Below are 27,916 nucleotides of genomic sequence, written 5' to 3' on the forward strand. Positions count from 1 at the left end.
TTTCAAGGTAAAACTTTTTTAAATCTGACAAGACAGGTAAAATTTAGAACCTCGGTAAACAGAAATGATGACATCAATTATCCTAAGAAAAATAAGGCAAAGATTCTCTAATATAGAAGGTGACATCATTACAGTTCATTATAATCATTAAAAAACTTTATTGAGTATGATCTGGATGTATTTATGAATCCCGTTTCGTCTGAGTAGTTTGCATGTTCTGTTAATGGGTTACTTATCACACAAGAAAGAGTACATCTCGAGGAAAGATATATTTGGATCCATTACTCATCATAAGTATAATTATTGTTTAACAATATTATGGAGGGCTAATGATGAGATGCAGGTGTTTAAACACGCAGTGCCAATAGATTTGACACGGTATTCAGTTCTAGGCATATACATTTTTAAAGGCTCCTATTCACCAGGGGGGACAATAAAACTCCACACAATGGTAAGTGTGTTTGCTAAAAACATGACGTGACTGGTTAAGTTTTAGTCTTTAGATTTTAAAATGGATTTTTTTTTCAGTGATACTTGTTTCTTAACTCGCTGATCTATACTTTAAAATTCAGAGTAAAAAACAAAACAGAGCTATAATGATAAAGGCCACTTCTCTGGGCCCTTCCAATCATATCTGGAAGGTGTTGGGAGGTTGGAGGACCCACGTGCAGTTCACCCTCAGTCTGAGCAAATAAACTCCAAAGTGGTGTTCTGAAGTTTTGACAAGTACTATTTACCTGGAATTATTGGTACCTTAGAAAGGATGCAGCTTCACCTTCTAGCTCCCCAAGTGAGAAGACTGAGTCTGGAAAAGGTCATGATTTGTCCAAGGAAACACGGCTGGCAGACCACACTTTGTAGACTCAAACCCGAGCCTTGAATTGTTGTGCCAGAACTTTTCCTAGTGTGCTATGTTGCCTGTTGTCAAACGTGAGACTCTAATTATATGAATTCTTGATTAGTACACCCGATCGATAGACATTTTTAAGTATTCACTATGTGCCTAATTGAGGCTCTGGGATCTCTGAAATTCTCAGACTTGGTTTTGATGTAACTATTTTGCTCTTTATTTTCTTATGTGCTAATATTGTCTTCATTAAGTTCTGTGAGGGTGTTAATATGTTTTTGGCTTGTCTTGAATCTTTAGCCCTTAATTGGGAAGGAATAGAAGAAACCAACACTTACTGCACGGTGCTTTACACTTGATATGTGTTACTTTTATGAAAAACTTACAAAGTTGACATTGCACCCTAGAAAAAGAGACGCTAAGTCATTTTTTAAAAACCTTTTTTCTTAATGTTTATTTATTTTTGAGAGAGAGAGAGACAGAGACAGAGCGTGAGTGGGGGAGGAGCAGAGAGAAAGGGAGACACAGGATCCAAAGCAGGCTCCAGGCTCTGAGTTGTCAGCACAGAGCCCAAGGCTGGGCTCGAACCCATGAACTGTGAGATCATGACCTGAGCGGAAGTTGGATCCTTAACTGACTGAGCCACCCAGGCACCCTGGGAAGCTAAGTCATTTGATAAGGTTTAAATATCTTTTAAGTGACAATGAAAGAGATTTGTTTACTTAAAAGTTAGGATAAGTGTCTGCCATTCAAACCACTTAAATTTTGTTGAATGAATGAATGATTGAATGAATGATTGAATGCTGGGCTTTGAACTCAGGTCTATGTGGCTCCAAAGATCTTTCCACAATATTTAGTTGCCTTCTTTGTATCCCCTAAGGTCAAGAATACAATGGCTTAAATATCAGCTAGCATATAAGCAATGGTTTAATAAATGTTTTTGCTTATGATGGCATATCAATTCCCTAAGGTTTAAAATACTTTATAGCTGTCATTATAGATTTCTTCTAAGAATAGAAACTATGCACCTAAAAAAATTAATTTTTGAAATTGTCATTGGAAGATCAAAGGACATAACAATGGCCATAACAGGGCTGTGAATACTACTCAAAATCCTGGAGGCATGAACATGTCCTCCAGGGATTGAGGCAGCTCTTTCTGCACCAAACACTTCTGGTGATTTTCCGTATCCATGAAAGGGTCACGGCACCCAGACTCCATTTAAACATTTTATGTGGACATATGATGTTAGTTCAATAATAGCTTACATTGGCCTGGGTTCAGCAGCTTTTTGATGTCATTTAATCTAATCATTCAACAGTATTTAAAAGCATGTCCCCATTTTACAGGTGAAGAAAGTTGCATTCAAGAATGGCTAAGTAGAGATTATATCCTATAGTATAAGCCCACTGGTATGTCATTTACCTTGGTTGTGGTTTATTATCACATTCCTAGCTATTTGCTGACTTATTAATTAATTAATTCATTCATTCATTCACTCATTCATTTAAAGAATGAGTATTAGTTGTTATTACATCATAGGAAGTGGAGCCAGAGAAACACAAGTCAAATTGTTGTCAAGAGCACATCTACACTCCCTCATGTATCAAGAAATATGTGAACAAGAAATATGTGAACAATTATTCATTGCAGTCTTCCTTAAGGTAGTCTCAAATCAGAAACAGCATATATATTTACCAGCAGGGACTGGTTAAATGCATTCTCAACACTATATGATACCATGTCCTTTGAAAAAGAATGAGGCAGAACACCATGGGCTGAAGAGAAAGCATGCCTGTGATGAATTCATAAGTCGAAGAAGCAAACTGTAGACAGTATCATATCGTGACAAGGGGGACAAGGGCAAGATGTGTGTGTGTATTCACAACCTTGACCTCTCCACTGGTTTTTGGAAGAGAAAAGTGCCTTTGCTGCTTGGGCCCACTAGCCATGTCCAACTTTTCATTGGATTCATCCAGTATTGGCTCTAGAGAAGAACTAAAAGAATCCTAGGAAGACTATTGATTTTGGAATGAGCTAAAGCTATGAAGGGATAAAAGTATATTCAGGGGAGGAAGGAGGAAAGGGGGAAAAACTAAAGCTAGCATGGATTAAAATTTGAAGAGTTTCTGTTTTTGTTTTTTGTTTTTTGATTTTGTTTTGAGTAGGGGGGACAAAGGGTGTGAGAGAGGGGAAAAGGCAGAGGGGGTGGGTGGGAAGGAGGGAGAGAGAAATAGAGAGAGAGAGAGAGAGAGAGAGAGAGAGAGAGAGAGAGAGAGAGAGGAGAGAGAAAGAGAAAGCTATCATGGTGTGAAGAGCAGGACCTTAGGGAGAAAGGGGAAGATGTGAGACATAATTTCAGAACACATTGCTATTTGCCATGCAAGGCAATACTTCTTTTATTTACTGATTGTTTATAATACTGATGTGAAGATTTTAACTTGCTTTCCTACTAGTTTTTGGATGTAGGGCCTGGCCTTGCTTTCTTTTGAGTGTGGCACCCATGCTGAAGTGGATGGACCACGACAAAACAGATTTATCTGGGTTCCATCGTGCTCTCATTTGTGTAAAAAAAATGTATGTGTATAATGGCACTCTATATGCATCAAAACTTTCTGAAAGCAACCCAAGAACATTTTTGTAATTTTAATGACTTCTTGAGAGTAGAGGGATCGTCATACTCATCTGTACTGTTTAAGATTTTTAGAGGGAGCATTCATTACTTTTATAATTTTAAAAAATATGTGTATTTTAGTGATACCACTTTATTTCTGGTAAATGGAATAGCAATATTAAGAGGAGGCGCTGCCCCAAGCAACAGTTATATTTCTTGCCTCTAAAGGCTTTAAATATGTAAGATTGTGGAGAAAACTGCTTCTGATGCCTATCTTAAGTTTAAAAAATTGCACCAAGACTTATTGGAAGGGGAGCAGTGCACAGACCAAAAGGAAGATGTAGCTAAACCACTAAGGGTTTAATTCTTCACAATGGCTCTAGGGAGTGTATCAGGGAGAATCTTTCTATTTTCAAATTGCAGAAAGGACCTGAGGGGTTCATAGCATCTAAGTGGATCTAGAAGCTGAGTTTGGAAAACAGCATGAAGGCATTTCTATAGGTTGAGAAACAAAGATATTTGCCAAGGGTTGAGGAGATGATGGAAGGTCTGTCTCTTCAATTTCTGCTGGGTGCTGCCTCCTGACATAGCGAAGAATTGGTTTGATGCTGAATAGACCAGGAAACAAAACAACCACCACCACCACAACCGCCAACAACAACAACAACAACAACAACAAACCAGACACGTGTTTATATTGGGGTCTAAGGGATCAATACACAGCTCTCATTTTTTCTTTGCATAATTTTGAACCAGGGAGAGACAGAGTAGCTGGCTGATAGACATCGAAATATCAAATAGGTTAGGAATGTGATTTAGGTGTGTGGCCAAAATGGGCTTTCTATTCAGACCCCCAGAATGGCAGCCTTGCCTGAACCAAGATGAGAGCTCTCAGAAATGGCAGCACTCCCCTGAAGGGTGGGAGACAACGGACACTTCCTGACAAGCTTCACTCATGACTAAAGGCAGACTGGAGTCAACCGATTTCTGTAGACCCCAGAGACGAAGGAGAGTGAACGGAGTCAACCACGCTCAATTCTTTCCTCCAAACTCCTCCATCAAGTAGGTCACTGCACCTGTAGAGAGCGATGAAAAGGCAGGGGTGATTTTTCAGGCAGAGTCTTCTCTCCAGTATAAAACTGAAGCATATTTTTTTTCTAAAAAAAAATCCTGAGAGGTTTAATGGGGGAGGACCTGGACGCTTCATATAAGAACTGGTGTCTTAGCATGAAGCCCTCTTGGGGCACCTGGGTGACTCCGTTGGTTAAGCGACTGACTTTGGCTCAGGTCATGATCTCATGGTTCATGGGTTTGAACCCCACATTAGGCTCTCTGCTGTCAGCACAGTGCCTACTTCTGATCCTCTGTCTCCCTCTCTCTCTGCCCCTCCTACACTTGCTCTCTCTCTCACTCTCTCTCTCTCTCTCTCAAAAATAAATAAACTTAAAAAAAAAAGAATAAAACCCTCTCATTCTGTTTGGAGGAGCCCCAGCCAGCCCACCCACCCACCCAGAAGTGAAGCCAGTCAGTTCACATGTCTTGGCTGCCTCTACCAAGCTCATGGTTATGGGAAGAAACCCCGAATTCTCTAGTAAGAGAAGCACATTTGCACAAACAGAAAGGAAATTCATCAACTAGGCTTTTATTCACAATACAGGCATACCTTGCAGATATTGAGGGTTCAGTCCGAGACCACTGCAATAAAGTGAATATCACAATAAAGTAAGTCAAATGAATTTTTTTGTTTACAGTGCATATAAAAGTTATGTTTACACTATACTATACTCTGTTAAGTGTGCAAAAGCATTATGTCTAAAAAAAACCCCATGTTTATACCTTAATTAATACTTTATTGCTACAAAATGCTAACCATCTGAGCTTTCAGTGAGTTGTAATCGTCAGTCACAGATCACTATAACAAACATAAGAATAATTAAAAAGTTTGAAATATTATGAGAATTGCCAAAATGTGACACGAACACAGGAAGTGAGCAAATGCTGTTGGAAAAATGGTGCCCATAGATTGTTGTATGCAGAGTTTCCACAAAACTTCAATTTGTAAAAAATATAATATCTGTGAAGCATAATAAAGCAAAATGCTATAAAGTGAGGTATGCCTTTACCAAGAACTACCAGAATTTAAGGAAAGCCAATTGCACAAAAAGGACCAAGAAGACCCAATACAGAAATTGACATTCGAAGAAACTGACATAATTGAGAAGCCAGAAGAAACTTTTCACTTTAGGAGATACCTAATTAGCGCCTTCTGGGGAATGCTGAGGAAATCTATAAAATAAGAACAGCTCTGTCCTTGAAAAAGAAGCACGGAGCAAGTAGAAAGAGCTCATGGAATCAAACATATGCCGGCTAAAAGTAAGTAGTTTAACAGAAGACTGCAAGAAGAAGTTGCAAAATATTTCCCAGAGTGTAAGGCAAAAAGAAAAAAATAAGAAAAATTCAAGAGGGAAAGTTAAGGCGTGGGGAATCAATCAAAAAGTGATCAAAGCAAACATAGAAAATAGGAAGTCCACAGGGTGGACCCAGCCTGAAGCACCAATGATTCCTTACTGGTGGATCTGTGAGTCTGGCAGCAGGAGGCTGTAGGGCCGCCAGGCCCAGGTACCGTCACTTGTCTCCTTCCGTCAAGTTCTCTTATCATCCCCTCTCCTACTTCCATTGTTCCCATTTGACTTCTGTTTAACAGAGAGCTTAGTGATCTGCCCCAGGTTGGAGCGCTCATTGTTAAGGCCTGAGCCCACAGAACTACCCTGACCAGTCAGTCCTAAGGAACCTTTGGCTTCAGGATGGTGTCAGAGGGAGCACTGCTGTAATACAAGTAGCCTGGGTATAAATCACACAGAATAAATTCTGGAAGCCCCAGGGGAAAAATTATTTGAGCTAAAGTTTAGAAGTTTAATATCTAAAACCAAATCCAATTATGAAGATGACTAAAATTGCGATTTTGTTAGATATACTTGTATGTGTGTGTTTGGAACAGTGGGAGCCATTTGGGCAGTTATTGCACCTCTGTGTGATTCATTTTCCTCCTCTGTGAAATGGGGAGAGGAAAGTACTGGCTTCATCGGGTTGCCATAAGGATTTGATGAATTCCTATGTCTAAAGTATTTAAAGCAATGCCTGGTCTATACCAGGTACTCAATAAAATGTTTGTTGCTACTGGTTTATAATGAGTAGTAGATCATTAATAAAAGCTACTCCTAAAAAAATAAAAATCTATAGAGAAGGACAAGCATGCTTTTTCTTCTAAAAAGCAGGTGACTCTTCATGTTTTGGAGGATCTCAACATTCTTGTCTGAAATTTTAGAAATTTAGAAATTTTTGAAATTTCCGAAATTTCACAACTTGATTTTCTTTTCATCCTCTTCATTAGATATGGGTTTATATATCAAACCTCTAACCCCTATTTCAAATAACTATTTCCCTCTGAGTTCCCCAAATTTATTCTGCATGATATATGCTCAGGTTGCTTGCTTGTATTACAGCAATGCTCACTCTGACACGATCAGCTTTGCCAAGAAGTGCTTTTCAGTCTTCAGGTTTTTGGTATTGTTTGGTAGGAAGCATTGTATTTATTTTCAACAGCACAGGATTAAGAAATAACACCTTACGAAAGAAAAAAAAAAAAATCTCACGGCAGAAGCTTACCATCTGTTTGTGCAATGACCTCAATAGGTAACTCTGAATCCCCTTTGGTAAACTTCCTATTAGAATTCTGGCTGGTCTACTTCTTATTTGTTAGAAATAACTTTCACCAGAGGAAATTGGGCCAAAAACCTTGCCAGCGTATTTAACTCTTGTCCTTTAAGAAATTATACTTTGATTTTCGAGGTTTGACTTTGCTAGATAATGAAATTATCATGGTGGAACAAGCCATAGAAATAATAAATACAGTAATTCTTCTTTGCCTATTGTGTGTCTTTGCTATTCATAAATTTTAGGGCCTTAGATATTAGATACACTTACGTAAGGCCTCACGAACGGTAATTATCTTTTGGCCAAAGAAAAAGCCCAAACGAATGCTAAGCTGCATTATCGCTTGGCTTCTGACATGAGCTGATAATCAGATTTTCTTGCTTAAATCCATGGTGCTCGAACAATGCTACCCACTGTCTGTGCTTCCCGATATTACCCTTAATTAGAAAGAACAGAAACACAAATCTGAATTATTTCAAAATCTGGTTTCCATGGTCAGTGGTTTGAAGGGCTTAACTTTATTATCAATAAACCTGGCTTTATTGGCTAATGAAATCTGAAATGTGAAGCCTGGGATACAGGGAGTGTAATACTCTGATGTTTACACATCAAAATATCCAGTGTGGGCAAAGTGTTTTGTAATAAATCTTTGGATAATTGAATTATGATTCCTTTGTCCGAGTACAATCTAAAACAGCACTGAGGTCCTTCTATGCAATAAAAGTTCTAGGAATTAGCTTCCCGCTTGGCTCCTTAGGGCCAAGCCTAAGGAGAACCTGAAAGGAACTTCAGTTTACGTTTCCTTGAGATGTGACACCTTTAGGCTTAATAATGTATGTACCCATAGCTGTCAAGGAGGTGTTGACCTTTTATTTATTTTCTTCCACTTTAGTAGGTTTTGTTTGACAAGTTAGGGCACATAGTTGTAAGTGTGTGATGGTCTGGCCTTGTACACATACACATACCTCCCTCAATGTATTAGTTTTAAATATTCACGTTGGGCCCTTTGTGCTACGTAGAATAGTGTTTGGGCTGGCATCTGAGGATAAAATGAGAGATCGGTTGTATTTTTATTTATGGTCATGTAAAAAGAAGGCCAGGATGCCTGACCCTGTTTGAAGGGCTAATCAGTAACTAAGTGAAGATGGTGACTTTGTTAGTTTCCTGGAAAACAGCATCAGGAAGCTAATTCCCAGAACTTCTATTGCATAGAAGGACCTCAGTGCTGTTAACAAATGTGTACACACATACACATCCCACGCACATATATACACATATGTCCTATTTTATACATAGCATATCTCTCTATATCCTGCTTCTCTGTGGCTGGTGGGGTCCTAAGTATCAGCGTGTTTGTAGACTGTGGCCTTGATCCCTTTCATTCTCCGTTTAATGGTATTTTTTTCCAAGACCTTATCTTTTCTTCTTTGTGAATATTATGCTTTTCCTTTCAACCCCTCATTAATATTTTCTCCCCACTCATCCCTTCATGACCTCTGTGCTACAGGTGCTTTGTAGTTGCTTCATCACCTAAACATTCATGGCAGCAGGAATTACTTTTCCATCTGTTTTCCAGAGGAAGATATTGAAGCTTAGAAAGATAGAATAATTTTCCTAGGATCACATATCCAGTAGATGGTGGAGGCAGGATTCCAACACAGATACCATTAATTCCAAATCCCATGATCTTGAGTACTCTGTTGTACTGTCCCACCAAATGGTATGTATGTTAGTTTCTTTTGATTTATTTCCTTTGTCTTCATTGCAGTTCTATTTCATTGGCTGGGCTAGATGCCCTCTTTCTCCAGTTACCAGGGACCAGACTGGATTGGATTTGTCTAGAGTTCAGGCTCCTGTGATTTAAGAGTTATCATGGAGCTAGGTATTTGCTTTAGATGGAGGTATTGGGGTAAGAAGCATCGCTTTTACTACTTCCTGGGATAGCAATCCTAAGTGCCTATGGCGCTCCTGGCAGGAAGTATCAGGAAGATGCCATTTGGAAAAGCTAGATGGATCCTCCAGGACTATGAAATGGATGACCACAGGGGGAAAAATACCATCTAACCTGGATAATATAGGAGACTGAGCAGTGAGGGGTGGCTGGTTAAACATGGTAGACTGACCACATCTACTTATCTCCTCTCCCTCTCTCCAAACGCCGCAGAATTAGCAACAGAACAAAGCCTCTCAGATGGTATGCTGCAAATGGGTCACACGTGGGCAGAGATATTAATCTATTTAGTCCTCTTGATAGTGTTATGAGGGCTGGGATAGCAAGTAAAGTCAGACCAGTTGGCCTTGGCCTTGAATAGTCTTATCCATTTACCCCAGTGTTCCCTACAAATGCCATCTACTTTTTGTCTTATGTGATTTTGAAAATAATTGGGAACCACTGCTTTTAAACAAAATGCATTCACTCACCAGAAAGAAAAACAAAGAGAGGAGATAACATCAAGTGAACAATTTGAACAATTCTTTTGAAAGCTGTGAAGTTGGCTAAAATGTGGTCGCTGACCTAAGAGAATGGAGTGATTCCCAACACAAGTCTACATGGGGGTCCTACAAGGAGAAGTGAATCAATTCATTCTACCACCAAGAAACCTGGGACTTGAAGGTTTCACATAGCGTCTAAAGCAGGAAAGGAGCAAGGGGCTTAAAACAAGGGGCTGGTGGCAGTCTGGATCCAGAACTCCACTTTTCCTTTGCTCACCCTTGCAGAGTCAGACAAGGATTTATTCTCTGGCAAAATTAAGGTAGAGTGGCTCTCAACCCAGGGACAGTGGGCTCAGAGATGAGGTGGACTCTCCAAATAGGGGTTTCTTGAAATTTTAGGTGGTAGTCTGTGGGACCTTCAGACCCTTTTTCCTGGTCTATCCCCAGAATTCGATCAACCAGACAAATATTTCCTGGAGCATTCTTCTGTGGAGAAACCAGAGAAATGCCCTTCACATTCTGACCTTGAGGGATCTGTCATGGGAAAGTCAAGCTCACTGCTTGTGATGCAACAGTGAAGCCGGGTAATCAACAAGTGAATCTAGAGTTTGCAGATAGCTTGTAGTGCCTTACTATTAAATATCAATGGATAGCCAAAATTGCAAATAAGTTTTTATAATTTTTAATTTTCAGAAGAATTTTTATGCTGATGCAACTGTTACTCAAGCTGTTAAGAGTATTTTTAGAGATGGTGACAACATTGGGACACATTTATGATAAATTGTTTTGAAATATAAATTTTAGTATGTCTAGAGTTGATTTTTGCAGACAATTTTTCTAAAAATATTTAACTCTTCATACAAATCTGTTTTGTGTAAATCTGAATTTAATTTTAAATTTAAATTTATACAATGGTATTTTCAGGTTTCCTCTGGACATTTCTGTAATTTGTGAAGGTCTTACAAGAAACTAAAAGTGGCTTGATGTTTTTCATATAATTCAAAACACTTGTTATGCAAGTCCATGTAGATCTTCCTACCTCACTGCACATAAGGAGGCTGGTTTTAGCTCCTTACACTGTGGTTCAGTCCATATATCGACAACAGAAAAATACCCTTTTATTTTAGTTGTAAGGGTTTGTAGCAAATATCATCTTTTTCATTTGGGGGCTAAGGAAATGACCTAGGATTTTTGGGCCCAGCTAATTGGAGAATGATGTCAACTAAGGCAAGGTGGGCCTCATCCTTATCAGTATCAGTACTGTCTTTATCAGAATTGATCAGTTTTACCAAGAGTGAAATAAACCATTCCACGACCACAGAATCCTCATATCACAAACAGGTCCCCTGGGCACCAGGCAGAACAGTCAAGAGAGTGCACTTCACCCAACTCAAGCCGTCCTATGCAAAAAGCAATTCAAAGCCAACATGTGCTTGCCTCATTGGTAAGGTGGCGGTGGTGGCCCCGGAGTCTGTAGTGTCCCACTGTCAAACCTTGATACTGGAAGTCTCAACAAAACCTCATGACATCCCATTGGTTCTGAATTTCAATCCCTGCAGCCAACAAAATGTAACGGGCTATTGTAATCAGATGTGGACATTTGCTTTATCCCTGAAGTCTGGGGGGAATCACTCAATGTAAACCACACGGATCAAGATTTGAAGTCATGTAGGGGTGCCTGGGTGGCTCAGTCAGGTGGCTCAGTCGGTTCAGCATCCCATTCTTGGTTTTGGCTCAGGTCATGATCTCATGGTTTGTGAGTTCAAGCCCTGCATTGGGCTGGGTTTCTCTCTCTCTCTCTTTCTGCCTCCGCTTGCTCTCTTTGTCTCTCAAAATAAATAAATAAACTTAAAAAAAAAAATTTGGAGTCACATGGATGCCTAAATACTTGTTCCTAGAAGTAGAAAAAAAGTATGTAGAGTCTGAAAAGTAACAAATGCCTTCCCCAGGGGTGATGGTAATGGAGGCTGTACCCCTCTCATTGAGTGAGAAGTCAGCTTTGGGCTAGAGAAAGGGCCAAAGTTTTAAACGTAGACTGTCCTTACACTCAGTTTTTCATCGACGTTGGCCCGTCACAGTGACTGGCTGCAGTGCATTTTACTCTAATGCTGAGTGGGAAGAGATTAAGAGCAGTGATTAAGACCACACAGGGCATGATCCTACTTCACCAAATGGTGGGTAATGCTTCACATAGAAGAAATAATCTTTTTATTCTATATTTATATTTAGACCCTCGGGGTAATATTCTAAGTGGCTATTTTCAATCACAATTCGAATTTCCTCTTGCTGAAATCCCATCCTTATTTCTTACTGTGGGTCTTCACGTTCAGTTAAAGGAAGGTTTTGGATTTCCCAAAATCAAGTTTAAGCACTCTCTGCCAAATACTACGGTATTGAGGAAATCCAAACCTTTCTTTCCGGACTGCAGCGGTGGTCCATTTTCATTATCATGTGGGGACACATACTCAGACAGAGAAGCCCCAATTTCTGTTCCTCTCTTCCCGTGTCTCTAATTACAGTTGCTGCTAGGTGTCCTGAAGTTGATGCTTCCCCTATAGATTTTGCCAGGAGAGAAAGAAAAGTCACCGTCATTGGCTACTGTACTTAGAATGGTTCCTAAGCCCAAGCAAGAAAACCACAGTGATGTTGGCAAGCAAACAATTGAACAGTACAGGTGCTGGCAGTAGGCACTGCCCCAAAATCAACATGACTTGGGAGGAGAGGGGGTTGGAGAACAATGAAAGGTGCTTTTCATTCAGAGAAATTTATTTCTTTTAAATATTTGCAATCTGCGGCCGATAGCACAGGAGGCCACTTGGCATTATTCCCCCACAAAGGGGAGGGCTGGGTGGTAATGAGCAGATGCTCGAGAGGCCTGTGGCGTGAGGTGCACCATCCGTCAAGAAGATCAATATTGACTGTTCTTGTATCTTTGTGGGGAAAGTTTGCTCTTCTTAAACAAAACAAAACACAAAAAAAGTGGGGGCTGTGCCTTAATATATAGAGCATGGATTTGACTTCAGGCAGTAAATCAACTGCGAATAGCAAGGACTTCAGAGGTGGAACTGAGTACTCCCCTCCCCTGCCCAGTGACGACACGTTCAGCGTTTTAAGGAATAAAATGTATCTGGCTCGTGACACTGATCGTCTTTGCTCCCTCCATTCTTTTTCACTCCAGTTAAATCAGACCTTGACGAAGATACAATACGGCTGTAATACTGTACTTCAAAATCTGTTTAAAAATATGCGTTAATGTAGTTCACTTTGACTCCATGTGTATCAATAAAGCAGCATGTCTTTTGCCGCAGGGAGTGTGCTATGCACTGGGGTGACCAAGGTGAAGAAGACAACTGCTTTTGGTGCCTCAGTTTCCCCAGTGTGTCAAACTTAGATCACAGCAAGAATGCTGGTCATGACTGGCCTCTCATACCATGGAAAAGATTTTATATTTGATTCTTTAGATCAACGTGTAGTCTACTTCTTTAATATGCATACAAATCAGGGCTGCCTAGATGGCTTAGTCAGTTGAGCGTCTGACTTCAGCTCAGATCGTGATCTCAAGGTTCGTGGGTTCAAGCCCCACATTGGGCTCCCTGCTGTCAGCGTGGAGCTCACTTCGGATCCTCTTTCCCCCTCTCTCTCTGCACCTCCCCCTCTGTCTCCTTCTCTCTCTCTCTCAAAAATAAACAAAATAAAACATAAAAAAAAAAAAACCCATGCATACAAATCAGCTGGGAACTTTGTTAAAATTCAGATTCTGATTCTAAGGCCAGGCCACAGAGTCTCCCTTTTTTTTTTTTAAATGTTTATTTATTTTTGGGACAGAGAGAGACAGAGCATGAACTGGGGAGAGGCAGAGAGAGAGGGAGACACAGAATCGGAAGCAGGCTCCAGGCTCTGAGCCATCAGCCCAGAGCCTGACGCGGGGCTCGAACTCACGGACCACGAGATCGTGACCTGAGCTGAAGTCGGACGCTTAACCGACTGAGCCACCCAGGCGCCCCCAGAGTCTCCATTTCTAACAAGCTCCCAGATGATGTTAATAATGCTGGTCCATGGACACACTTTGAGTAAGAAGAATCCACATATTATTGTACCAATCACCTGTGTGACACCTGTTAGCCATGTACATTCCTGGGCCCCCTTCTCAACTTTTTGAATCAAAATCTGCACCTTATTTACTTTTAAGTTTATTTATTTTGCGAGAGAGAGAGAGAGACAGAGACAGAGACAGAGAGAGAGAGGGAGAAAGAGAATCCCAAGCAGACTTTGAGCTGTCAGCACAGAGCCTGACGCGGGGCTTGATCTCACAAACTGTGTGATCATGACCTGCGCTAAGATCAAGAGTCAGAGGCTTCACCGACTGAGCCACCCAGGCACCCCAATCAAAATCTGCATTAACATGTTCTCCAGGTGATATTTATGCATACTAAAGTTAGTTGATCATCAATTAGTTGATGGGAAACCATTGAACAGTTAGGAAGGTGAGTGCTTTGTTTATTATTGTATTTATTATGTTGGATTGTAGAAGAGAAGGTGTAAAGGGAATCCCAGTGAGGTGAACCACAGGCAGGAAATGGGTGGAGAAGCTAAGACAGGACTGTAGGGGGGATGGGTCTGAAGGATACTGAGAGTGTAAGGCTGACAGGATTCACGCTTGATCTTAGCCAAAAGGCCGAGAAGCGATGAGGCTGACAGGATTCAGTTATGAGTGGATCTACGGGTCAAGAAAGTTGGGGGAGGCCACAGTGACCTTCTAGGTTCTGGTTTGGATGTCTAAATTGCTGGTTGTGCCAATAAGATGGGGAAGCAATGGGGTGCGGGGTTAAGAACACAGGCTGGGGAGTGGGAAAGAGTAGATTTGATGCTGTCTTTAACGCTGACTACTTACACAGACTTGGCAAGTTCATTTTTCATCAGCAAAACATGGACGATGGTGTTTGTGAGGTAATATTAGGCCCATTTTGCAAAGGTAGAAATGGAGGAGTGGGGAGGGTGAGTTGTCCCAGCTCCCCTGGGTGGAGAGGAGTGGAGGTGAGGTTTCCATATGGACCTTCACTGTTTCGCAGTCCCTGCTCTGAACGTTTAGCTCCAAGGTTTGTCCACGGAGAGATGCTCTCAGGTAGTCAGAGGTACTCACCCAGCTATGAAAAGTTCCTTCTCATTTCACGTTCTCTCGAGGTTTCTTACTTCACCCCTGAGCTACCCCTGCCTCTCTACAACTGTAGAAAGCCCTTCCCTTTCATTTCCCTTAGCTTATCTAAGATGATTTTCAGAAAGACTTGACTTAAGATGGAACAAATACTGCTAGAAAAAATGCTGGCAGTGGAGGAAATTTATAAGCTACAGGTTTCTGAGCTTGCCTCAGTTAATCTCTCACATCCTGTTGCTGGGGCAGCTGGCCTGGGGTACTCGGTTCCTGGCCCTCTTCCCACCTTTTAACAGATTATGTGTCCTCTTAAGTTTCATCCCTGCAGGTCTGTCCTGCTCCTTGGTTTGTCGTCATGGCCAAGGGAGAGTTCTTACTCATTTCTTCCTAAGATCCTCCTTCTCAGTGTAAAGGTTCTGGCTTGCAATACAAGCCTTTTCCTCAGGGAATGGATGGGCTGGGGGAGTATGGGTGTGGGGTGAAAACTTCACCTTTCAGGTAAGATCCTATTCCTCATGCAAGAGTGGTTTGGACTCATAGATCCACTGGGTTAACACCACCTTAAACATACAGCATCCAAGCAATAATACCCAATCATATCCAAGCAACCAATCTCACACACAAACATTAATAGGAAGTTAGAACTGACTACATGTTTGCTGAATTGTTTTATTTAAAATTGAATCAGATTGTCCTAATTTATGACCTTATTCATGTTAATTATCTGATACCTTTCTCCTCTTTATTTTCCATTTTTATTTTTTATAATATTATTTCAAGATGGCAAAGCCCAACCTGAAACCTCCTTTTGCTTCAATCTTCTGTTTTCCTTCCCTATGGCCTGTGTCTCCCTGTGCCCTGTGACTGTAGTTGGAATTACCCCCATCAAGAAATCACATGGCTACCCCGTCTCTGCTTTCGAATCTTTGCTTTAAAGCCCCCTTGTCCAAGAAAGCATCTCTTATTTCTGTATATAAATTAGTACACTATCCTTAACATTTTTCCATCCCCCTTACCTTGTCTTGCTTTTCTTCTTAGCAATAAAACAATTGTCATCAGATATATTATACATGTATTTATTTTTATGTCATCTCCACTAGAATGTCACTTTATGAGGACAGAGACTTCATCTATTACCAGTTTCTAGAATAATGTCTAGTATGTAGTATAACTCAGTAAAAATGTGTTGAATGGACAGATAAGTAAGTTAATTAGCTGCATGAATAAAATATATGGGAAGGATGTGCATGTATAGGTAATGGAAGTTCATTGCTTTCAGGATCATCTTATTTAAAGGATAAAGAAGCAAAAAAAATTTAAAATATCACTTACTTATGGAAGTAAGAATGGCAGATGGCATGGATTATTTTAGGAACCAGAGACCTAATTTTATTTTGTATATTTCCCCTCTACCTTATAGCCCAGCACTTCTCATGAGAGAACTTGCTTACCTTCCTTCAGATTCACTGATTATATGAAGAATTTCTCTGAATCTCTTAAACTTAGAAGTTTATGTTTTCTGCATTTTCAGGTAAATTAAGAAACAATCCCAAGAAAGACCAGAGTTTCTTTAGAAACTCTAGAATATGTACAAATAAAAGCATAAAGACTTTGTTGAGGAGCATTTGAAATGTTTCAAATAGCAACAATGAAGAATTCATTGGCTTATGAAGTTGGTAAATCCACGGGACGGACTGGCTCAAAGCATGGCTGGATCCACTCTTCACTGATATTATCATAATTTTCTTTCTTTCTTTCTTTTTTAAATCTCCATTTGATATAATTCTCACTTTGGGTTTATTTTCAGAATGGATAGCAATAATGGGTCCTGGCAGCTACAGGCTTATAAAATCCTTAGAGCTTCTAATTTGAAAAGCAGAGAAACCTTCTTTTGCTCTGCATCTTTAACAATCCCTACCTCCCACCCAGTGATTCTGCTTGGCCAGACTTGAGTCTCATGTTCATTTCTGGAGCAATCAGGTTTGTGGGAGAATAGAGCACACCGGTCAACTTTTGGTACTTTGGCATTTAACCTTGATGGCTGCATTAATTACACAAAATACATGTGTGTGTGAGGGGTGGGTGGGTGGAGAGGACAGTGGGAAGCATAGTTTCCCCCAAATAAATTGATACAGGACATTTTACTTTGACATTTTGTGTCAAGCCAAAATGATACATACATGCATTAATTATATTCTATACAATGCGGCCACCTGAAGTATTATGACAACTTTGGACCATTTCGCTGACCTGAAAAGATAAATGAATTTACATGTCCAGTTTCCTACCTAAGAGAAAATAAGTTTTTAGGGCAATTGATAAGGCTGATAATTGTTACACTCTCATTTGGACAATGTATCATTTTAGAATGTATTTATTTATTTACTTGTATTTATATAGCAACAAGTCTGTTGCTTATGTGTAGATACCAGGATTATTTGAAAGGTTTTGTTTATTTAATGATAGTTTCAAAGACCCGGAGTAATGCAATTTGAATGAGATCTGTTGAGAATCACACTGTGATGCCCACTCAAACTCTTTTTTTTTTTTTTTTTTTTTTTTTTTTTTAACAACACGTTAGGAAACTGAGTGGAAGGCAGACATATATTCACCTGGTTCAAAACCCCAAATATAAAAAGGTATTGTTCCCCTTTGCTGCAGTCTGCCTCATTCCCCTTCCCCCACAGGAAGCCACTTTTCCTGGTTTCTTGGGAATCCTTCCACATTTTCTCTAAGCAAATAAACGTGTATATATGAGCAAATAAAAGCGTGCAGGTAAGCTGCAGCAGTCTGGACTTTGCTGTCTTCACTTAACATAATAACTTGGGGGCTCTATACATAGCAGTACACTGAGAGTTTACTTTTTCTTTTTCTTACAATTTCAGAGTAACGTATTTGAAGAATATACCTTAATTTAGCCAGTCTCCTTGATGGACCCTGGTGATTCCCCCTCATTCTCTCCCCTCCCCAATTCCCCAATCCCAATGAAATAATTAGGATTTCATATTTTGGAGCCTTGATGGCATGTATTAAAATTTATAAAAAAATAAAATATAAAATAAAATTAAAAATTATTTAGATTTTTGACCCAGTCCACTCTTGTTAGTTTTATAGAGAGTAATTTGGGCTTAGTGCCAGCCAACTGATGTAATTCAATTCCAACCTCTTAATTATTTTCAAAATACAATGAAAGGATGGAAAATAATTGCCACTACTGGTCTCTGAAAAGTGTGTGGCTTCAAGAGTCGGTATACTAGAATTGGATGGTTTTGATGGGCAACCATACCTTTGAGAAACATCATGGTTAACAATTACATGGCTTGCTCTGAAAGCTCTAAATTCCTTGCCATGTTGATATTTGTCTTAAATTTGGGGACATGAAGTCTTCAGGCATGCTGGGATTGAAGGGACACCCCCTTGAGGGGTATATGAAGACAGCAGGGACTCTGCAGAGACGAGGGGCTTACTTGGCTGTAAACAGCACAGATGAGCAGCAGCCTTTGGTCCTGGGAACCATATCTAGCTAGGAGCAGAGCCCTATAAGTAGCAAGGAGGGCAGTTTGTGTTAGGCACCTGGGAGCAGAGGAGGGTCGAGCTAGTTTGGTTCGGTTGCGGTTGGGAGGCAATGGGGAAGCATTTCTTTTTTCTTTCTTAAACAAAGGGGTGATGTCATTCAATTGTACCTAGCAGCAGCCATAGGCAATGATTGAGGGGGCGAGCTTGCAGCCAGGAAAACCATTTTTGAGGCGATTACAATCATCTAAGTGAGGAACAAGGAGAGCAGAAACACAGCAGGGGAGTTAGAGGAAAGGGAGTGACCAAGAGAGACATTTAAGAGGGTAACATCCATAGGACGTGACCATGGATTACAGATGAAGACTGGGGGAGAGGGCCAAGTTGGGGAGGGTTATATATTCATTAAGCCTTTCAACAAAGGAAGATTGAGCACCTATTTGGTGACTGGCCCCATGCTAGCTTCTGGAGACATACAAGGTTTCCGTCCTGTTGGGATGTGTCTTTTGAGAAAGGCAGAAATTATCAAGTAAACAAATAAGCAAGATGGGTGAGTTGCCTCATGCCTCTTCACAATCAGCTTCTCCTCTACCCCCGTCTGAGACAACCACTGATTTATTTAATGTGCCTATAGTTTTGCCTTTTCTAGAATGCCATATGCATAACTGTGAAAATGGTTACAAATTTGTATGTGTTTGATGAAACTCATACAGCTGGACACTAAAAAGAATGAGGTCTACTCTATATAAATCACGCCTCAGTAAAACCCACATGAAAAAAGCCTGTATACCAAAAATGTAAAAAAATAAGAAAAAGATAAGGAAAAATGGATTAATGGATAAGAATAACCGGCATGGCAGAGGGCTGGGGGTATTTAAAATATGGAGGTCAGGAAAGCTGTCTATGAAGAGTTTACATTCTGCCCACGATTTGTATATTTCATGTGTTCAGCTGGGGGGGGGGGGGAGAAAAAGAGACCATTGTGGCTAGAATATAGTTAATAAAGAAGAGAGTTGCATAAACTGAGATTAAGAGGCAAGCAAAGTGCAGATTGTGAAGAGCTTTTTAGGTCGCAGTGAGGAGCTTTGGATATTATCCTAAATGTAATGGGAGGCCATTGAAGATTTTGGGTGGAGCTGTACCATCTTCTGATTTCCTTTTTTAAATGATCTCAGTGTTGTCATTTGGGTAATTAACTATAAAGGGAACAAGTGCAAAAGCAGGGAGACCAATTAGGAGACTACAGTAAAAGCCCAAGTGAAAGATGAAGGGGAACCAGATGGCCACTATGGCAGTAAGATGGGAGCAGGTGGGTGGGAGTTAGAAATAAGTTGTAGATGGATAAAACCAATAATCCTGCTGATGGTTAGGATATGAGGATAAGGGGATCCAGAGTGATTCTTATTTCTTTGGTTTGAGCCAACTGGATGATGGTTCTGTCACTTACCTGGTTGGAGAATTAGTGAGGATTCATTTTAGGGAGGAGAGTAAAGAGTAGAATAAGATCTTATTTCCCTCATAGACACAAAGAGAGTCACAAAGTTTGGGAGATTTTGGAGATTGCCATCTTGATTAGTCTAGATCAATCACATTCACCCTTGAAATGGCTTCTCCCAGATTTTGCCTCTCAACGCACTGTTCCTTGAATAACCCCAGTAATCTCACATCCCTGGATCTTTCAAGTTTCTATTCTTGTGGACTAAGGACAATCCACAAAATTACAAAAATGGCTACAATAATTCATTGCACCCCCAAAAGTATGCCTCTTTAAAATGTTTTTGTTTTTTTTTTTCAATCCTCCTATCAAGAGGTAAAGCTCATTTCTCCACTCCTTGAATCTGTGCTTGGCCAAATGACTTATTCTGGCCATTGGAACCTTAGAAAACATGACATAAACCGAATGTTGAAAAGTACTTGTACATTGAGGCTTGTCTGTCTTACTGAAGGAAACTCTTCCATCTTTCCATGAATGAGTTCAGCCTAACTTCCTGGATGATGCGAAACTTGAAGTTGTCACTCCAGCTAACGTTATCAATAGAACATTAGCCTTGGACTTTCCTTCCTGGGCTATGATCACAATGTCAGATGCCAGGCCCAGGATGGTGGCAATGGTCAAAGAAGGAGTTTTTGGAGTCCCAACTGGCCTACTAAGCAACCAGGATCTTCCCTTCAGCAGACAGATGGAATGTTCCTCTTGTAACACACCTAACCTTTTGGTTAAAAGCAATAAATGCACATTTACTTAAGTAACAAGAAGGAATTAGAGTGCTATTTTTGCTCTAAATGAACCAAACCCAAGTGGCATGAAGAGAAAAAGGAAGCTAAACCTATTTTCTTATCAGCTGAGCAGAAGTTAGCGAAGGAGACCGTTCTATCTAATGGAACTGAACAGACACATTCAAATGGGCATATTTATAGATGTTTTATTTGTTTGTGACTTAGAATAAAGCTCTGAACTCGAGGAAAATATTGTGAAGTCCTGAGAAGGTTGTAAGGAAGTCTTGGGAGCAGATGACCTGATTAAGAAAGGGAAGAAAATCTGGGGGCTGAGATCAGAACTCGAAGAAATAGTATTTAAGGAGTATGCACGGGAGGGGAATTGAGAAGGCAAGATCTAGAATGGTGAGGAAGAAGCAGAAGCCAACAAGAGGCATGGCGATTTGAAGTACCCAATTGATATTTAGATTTTTGAGTTTGAATTCCAGAGTAACCAATGACTAGCTGTGTAATGTTGGGCAAGTTTCTTAACCTCTCTTTTCTTTAACTTTCCTAAGTTAAAATGGGGGGATACTAATATATTTAACTCCTAAGGTTTCTTCCTAAGGTTTATTGTGTGGGATAAATATCACAATATAGTTAGAGTTTTTGGAACAGTGCCTGGCCCATAGTACATACCCAGTAATCATCAGCATTATTGTTATGACGCTTAAAGGAGGCAATGGGTTTCAACAAGGAGTGAGAAACTATCTGTCATCAAATACTAAGGAAAGACGAGTAAGAAACACACTAAGAATGTTTATTTGATCTAATAACTAGATGTGTTGGGAACACTGGCAAGAATAGTTTTCCCAGAGTCATAGAGCTCAAAGTAGGCTGCTGAGACTTGAGGCTCAAGGAGGAAATGAGACTTCTGGTGATCCAGGCTTGGCTCCATCGTTGGCTGTGTGACCTTGCACAAGCTTCCTAAACTCTCTGGATCAGTCTTCTCTGCTATAAAGCAGGAGGAGGAGGAGACTTGGTGATCTGTTCTCCATTTTGAAATGTTGTCAGTCAACCAATGGGAATTCAGATGGTCAGTCAGCAAAATGTTCTAGAAGTGATTTTTAAAAAATTTTTCAGATGGGAGGGTCGATGACCAGCCAAAGTTTATGGCTCCCCACTTCTCATTTTCCTTGGTGCTGCTCCTTTCAGAGCCAAACATACATGCCAATATAGTAATAAATGCAGACGAGAGTGTGTTCATGTATGTGTGCACCAACAAACACAAATTGTGGTCCTGAGACCCATACAACAAGACTATACATAAGCAGATTATGTCACAGACCACAGATTCGACCCTCCATCTACTAAAAACTTACCATGTTCTGGGTTTTCTGCTAGATATTGGGGGACACATGGATAAATCCATTAGGATGGTTGTCATTGAAGAGCTTATAATTTAATGGGATGATTAGGAATTTACCAAAGACAAGGTAGCTGACTGGTAATAAGATCTATGATACAATCCAACAAATATTTATTGAATGCTCTGTCAACAACTGTGCTGGGTACTGGGGAGAGAGGCCTGAGAAAAATAAGGAGAGTGTAAAATTATTTCTAATCAGAAGTCTCATAAACTTTCTGTTTTTTTTTTTTTTTTTCTATGAGGTACGTTGATTGATAGTCACCAGGTGATCTCAACATGTCACCTGGGAGGTCTGCTGCTGGCCTCAGTCTTTGCAGTAGAGTAAGGGAACCATGGGAAGATGGGGGTTGGGATGGGGGGAACAAGCTGGGATCTTGCTTTCCTACACTCACCCAGTTTCACTGGGAAGCCACCATTCTCTTTTCAGAACTGAGAGGGTAGCACTTCCCACATCCATAAGTGTGCTTTGGGAAGGTTTCTGTGATCACTACCCTGCTCCACTATTCTGTTGGCAGTGATATCAGCCTCAGCACAATTCACTGTCTGGAAAAGTCTCACCAAGTTTGGAGACCCCTGTGTTGGAGACCACAGAGGCTTCCTGGGGAAGACTCATTTCTGCTCTTCCCATAAGAGAGGAAATGGCTTCAAAATAAGGAGACATATCTCCTGCCAGTTCTCAGAATCACATTATAGCCGACTAAGGGTGGATGAAGCTGATTGGGTCTTGCAGGGTCTGTGTCCCTGAAGCTCTCTTGCTCTTTCTTTGTCATATCCAGAGGCTCTCATTCCTCTCCTACTAAAACTTGTGAGAAAACTCTCTGATTCTGACAGGACTCTTTCAGGTCACTTGCCCTCGTGAGGAAATGGTGGCTCCCACTGGAACCTTAAATGTACGGTTCTCACCACTTTCTTGCAAAGAGCTTGGGGTGAGACTTGCCATCCACCCATCCCTTGGTGAAAACCACTTTTCATGGGTTGACAGAAATCTGCATTTGGGGGCAATTTCCAGTCATTTGGCTTTTGAGAGGAAACGGTGCAAATACAAATCCAGGGATTAGTTCTTGGGAAATTCAGGAAGTGTTTGCAGAAAGGGAGGGAGAGAAGGACATTTGTCAAAGTGCCTGTGCTGCTAGTCCTCATATAAATGCTCTCTCTCCTTTGTTCCTACCGGACTCTGAAGAATACAACTCAAGCACAAAGCAAAGGAGGCACTGGCAAGTGAATGCAACAGTGTTTTCTAATCTGTGTGGATGAAAATCACACAAATTTTGATTCTCTAAAGAGTCTTCCTTAGCATGCTGGATTAATCGCATGGATTAATAAAACACAGTCGCCTCCACTCACTGGTGCCTCCTGGCCTTTGTACTTGCCTTTCCCCCACCGCCTTGCTTTTTAAAATTCTATGGAAAAAAAAAATTCTATGGAACTTTGAAGGAACAAAAGGCATTTCCTATAAGTAAATTTCTCATTTTCTATGAGGCATTTTTTATGCTGGCCATTGGTCCATCGGTTCAACCTGCCTAGAAGGTAGGCTCTCTGAGTTTCTCAGTGTGCAGAACCCTTGTTTGAGCTTGTATACCAACCTCTGTGCCTTGGGGAAAACCCAGGGTGTCTTTTGGACCCTACACTTTGCATAGTTTGCTGTGAGTGAAGAGTAGCACATTACAGAACAATGACTAAATTAAAGGCATGTAGTGCATGGTGAAGGATACTAGATAAGGGCTCAGTTAGGAATGTGTATGCTGGTCTCGACTCTGTTTTAACCTATTTAACTTTCATAAACCCAAGCCGCCTTGTTTTCTGGGATAAGATCATTCAGCCCAGGTCTAAATGAACAACAACTAATTTTCGATGAGTGGGACTGTGGTACCAGACGTTGTTTTACGCCTACACCTGAAGTATTCATTTAATCCTCAGAGACCTTATGAGGTGCCATGGTATTATTTCTATATTCTGAAACAGTAATTGGGACCAGCAATGTCCAGTATCTGACTGGAGTTCATGCCACTGCTGCGGGGTGGAACTGAGAGAAGGCTGAGATCCAGCATTCTCCCAAGCTGAGATCCTAACCAGTGGTACTTCCTTGCCTAGAGCTGGTTCGTTTAAGCCTTGTTTAATGGTGCCTTCATCCAGTAGATAGATTTCTATGCTTCGTCTGAACATTTCTTTAAAAAAATTTTTTTAATGTTTATTTTTATTTTTGAGAGAGACAGAGAAAGAGAGAGAGTGTGCATGTGCACACACACACACACACACACACACACACACATATGCATGAGTGGGGGAGGGCAGAGAGAGAGAGGGAGACACAGAATCTGAAGCAGGTTCCAGGCTCTGAGCTGTCAGCACAGAGCCCGATGCAGGGCCCAAACCCACAAATGGTGAGATCATGACCTGAGCTGAAGTCCAAAGCTTAACCAACTGAGCCACCCAGGTGCTCCCTTTTTAAAAAAAATTTTTAAATGTTTTATAAATTTATTTTATTGAGTCATCTAGGCACACCGAAGCAAGAGGGGGCCACAGGTGGGCTCCCCCTTTAGGAGCTACCTGCTACCCATCTTAGAATCTCCGGGTGGTGGGTACATGTGCCATCTTTTTCTTGGTCCAGCTTCAGCGCCCTCACTAAGATACGGGGGGCATGCCCGTTGTCTCTCTTTGTGCATATATGGGGTAGCTGGTCTCTTTACTTTTGATTCAAAATCGTATTTGCCGAGTGCCCACTCTGTGCCAACCAGTAGCAAGCAAGACACGGTCTTTGACATTTCAGAACTGGCTTTGTAGGAGAGGATGCAGCAAATGAAGCCACTAAAATGTATAAGTAACATAATTATGGATTGTGCAAAAACACACAGTAGAAGTAAACTTGGCACAACTCCCTGCAAAAGTGACGGTTAAGTCTGGATCAGAAAAATAAGGAGGACCTAGTTACATGAAGAGCTCGGGGAAGAAAAGTATGTTACTAATTTTTAGGGCAAGACCTAGGAAGTATATTTTTAATAAGATTTCCTCACATCTCTCTTTAAAAAAAAATAAAGTCTTCGGAAAGATCAATAGAATGTATCCAAGCTGAACAGAAGAGAGAAAACAGACTGCAAAGAAAAGAACGTTCTAGTGGTTATGTGGAACAGGTACCAAAGTGTTTATTGTTGGAAGCCCAGAAAGGGGGGAGGAAGTGGGGCTGAAGAATAATTTGAAGCAATAATGTCTGGAAATGTGCTAAATTTGGTGAAAAATGTAAACACACACATTCAAGAAGCTATGAGAATTGCAAATAGATAAACTCAAAGAAATCCACATAAAGACACATCCAAATTCAACTTCTGAAAACTAAAGATAAAATCACCATGATCTGTTACCCTTAAATGCCTGGTGTAAATTTTTAAAATTTACAGATTTGGGGGCACCTGGGTGGCTCAGTCAGTTAAGCATCTGGTTCTTCATTTCTGCTCAGGTCATGGTCTCATGGTTTGTGAGTTTGAGCCCTGCACCAGGCTGACAGTGGGGAGCCTGCTTAGGATTCTCTCTGCCTCTCTCTCTCTCTCTCTCTCTCTCTCAAAATAAATAAATAAATAATTTTTTAAGAAGTGAAAAGTTAGTGTTTTAAGGGCACAGAAAAAGTGATAACTGGTTGTATTAGTAAGGGCACAGCAAGAAATATTTGGCACACATTCAAGGGTTTCACAGATAATAATTCAGTGAAAGGGACAGTGGGCAGAGAGGGGTCTTGCCCATCTTGAGAGGAATGGCACATTCATTTATCCTTTCTTCTGAGGGAAGATTTTATTCATTTATTTTTAATTTAAAACAATTTTTTTAATGTTTATCTTAGAGAGAGAGACAGAGCATGAGCAGGGGAGGGGCAGAGAGAGAGGGAGACACAGAATCTGAAGCAGGCTCCAGGCTCCGAACTGTCAGCACAGAGCCTGATGCGGGGCTCAAACTCACAAACTGTGAGATTATGACCTGAGCTGAAGTCGGACGCTTAACCGACTGAGCCCCCTAGATGCCCCTGAGGGAAGATTTTAATCTGTCTGTACCTTTTCCTCCTACTGTAACACTCAGATTATAATAGGGTCTTATGTTAGCGGCAATCTTTAATATTTTATGAAATATTCTTCGATATGTATTTCTAGGATGGAAAATGTATGCAAAAAGTGTATTTTGACTTTTCCTTCATAAGCAAGGAATTTAGCAAGCCATGCTTATTCCCAGTGCCCCTTAACTTCCCAGTCTGTAGTTATGTCATTTAGAACTTGGATTACTATCTACTAAAGTAAATCTTTCATTTAATTAATTATAAGTACATTGATTTTAATTCAACTATATAGCTCCCCTGATGTGTTTGAACCATATTATTTACCATAATCATTTAAAACCAATTTTTATGCTTACATTTTGTTTTCTGTGTTCACCCTCAGCCTTCTGCTAACTCTGATTTTTAATTTTTTTTAAAGTTTATTCATTTTTGAGAGAGAGAGAGAGAGACAGAGCATGGGCAGGGGAGGGGCAGAGAGAGAGAGAGAGAGAGAGAGAAGAGACACAGAAAATCCAAAGCAGGCTCCAGGCTCTGAGCTGTCAACACAGAGCCCTACACCAGGCTTGAACCCACAAACTGTGAGATCATGACCTGAGCCAAAGTTGGAAGCTTAACATACTGAGCCACCCCAGCGCCCCACCTTTCATTTTTAATTCTTACTCTTGATTAACTTTTCAGGTTATTAGGGACACTATCAAGTAAAATTTTAAAGGAGTATACTTATTTGGTTTGTTCTTTTAAATTTTTTTTTAAATGTTTATTTATTTTTGAAAGAGAGTGTGCAAGCAGGGGAGGGGCAGAGAGAGAGGGAGACACAGAATCCGAAGCAGGTTCCAGGCTCTGAGCTGTCAGCACAAAGCCCGACACGGGGCTTGAACTCACGAGCCATGAGATCGTGACCTGAGCCAAAGTTGGATGTTTAACGGACTGAGCTACCCAGGTGCCCCTGGTTTGTTCTTTTTTTATTTCACAAGGCGTGAGCTTCCTGTTTGTCCTCCATACCAGAATTCTTTTAAATCCAACCAGCAGAAGCCTGCCAAGCGCAGTGTGGGGGCCTGCTTTCAAATTAGTTCCCCTCCCACTAGTAAGATAGACTTACCTTCTAGAAGAAGAGCTGTCTTCCGGGTGCGGTCATCTTCTTGAGCAAACTCCTCTACGGAGTCCCCAGCCGACTTGCCTGCAGGTCTCATCACATTTAACTAAGTCACGTGTCCTCCTCTAAGCCAATCACGGTGAACAGAATGAGATTATCATTAACAGAGATTTTTCCTCAAACTCGGGGTCAGGCTACTTCTCAGAGGTGTGGCTACCCGAAAGAAAGGTGGCTTCTGTTTGCAGACAACCTGGTGTCATGCATGCTGTAGCTGTTTTCACAACAGCATCTGCTGCATTTTCCTTACTATTAATTTGGGGGTTTTGTTTTGTTTTGTTTTTGTAATGTTGGTGATTCCGTTTAGTCGTCCCAAGAAGATCTTGATGTTGTTATTGGACACTTAATTTACTTGGAAGTGGTCCTTATCTCAGCCTGCTCTGTCTTGTCTCTGCTTACTAGCTTTGCCTGGCATCCTGTTGTTTTTTAGTCACCGAGTGCTCCTGTGCTTTCGTCTCATCCTGGTCTTTTGCAGGTTTCTGATCTTATTCAGTAAGGCTATGTTCTTCCCATTAAGGACGCTGAGCTCTGTTTTGTTGGTTTGTTCATTTGTTTTTTTCCTGACTCAAACCCTACTTAATCTTTCTCCATCAGACACTTTTATTTTCCTTCCGAATTCGCAGCTCCCCTCTCTGGAAATCTCTTCCGCTCTCCAGCGCACAACGGTGCCTCCCCTTCACGTTCATTTCCTGCCCTGAGCCTAAGACCATCCAAGCAGTTTGACAGCGATGTACCATCTCATCTTCCGTCGTTGAACTGGGCAAGCGCAGACGTCTTCCAGCCAGCCCTGAAAGCCCGCCTCCATAGAGCCTTCGAAACCCTTCACATCATCTCT

The 27,916-nt window shown here is 40.8% G+C and overlaps 1 long non-coding RNA gene across 1 annotated transcript; it reads right to left on the reverse strand.

Annotated features, from left to right (window-relative positions):
• On the reverse strand, positions 1 to 27,735 carry LOC109265424 (uncharacterized). Its single transcript, XR_008419547.1, has 3 exons — positions 27,031 to 27,735; positions 5,125 to 5,156; positions 1 to 4,537 (listed from the first exon to the last, which is right to left on the reverse strand). It is a non-coding gene; the product is annotated as an uncharacterized LOC109265424 (long non-coding RNA).
• Positions 27,736 to 27,916: the final 181 nt, after the last annotated feature.

Source organism: Panthera pardus, unplaced genomic scaffold (genome assembly GCF_024362965.1).
Source record: "Panthera pardus isolate Hobbes unplaced genomic scaffold, ASM2436296v1 HiC_scaffold_6, whole genome shotgun sequence".
NCBI classification, from domain to species: Eukaryota; Metazoa; Chordata; class Mammalia; order Carnivora; family Felidae; genus Panthera; species Panthera pardus.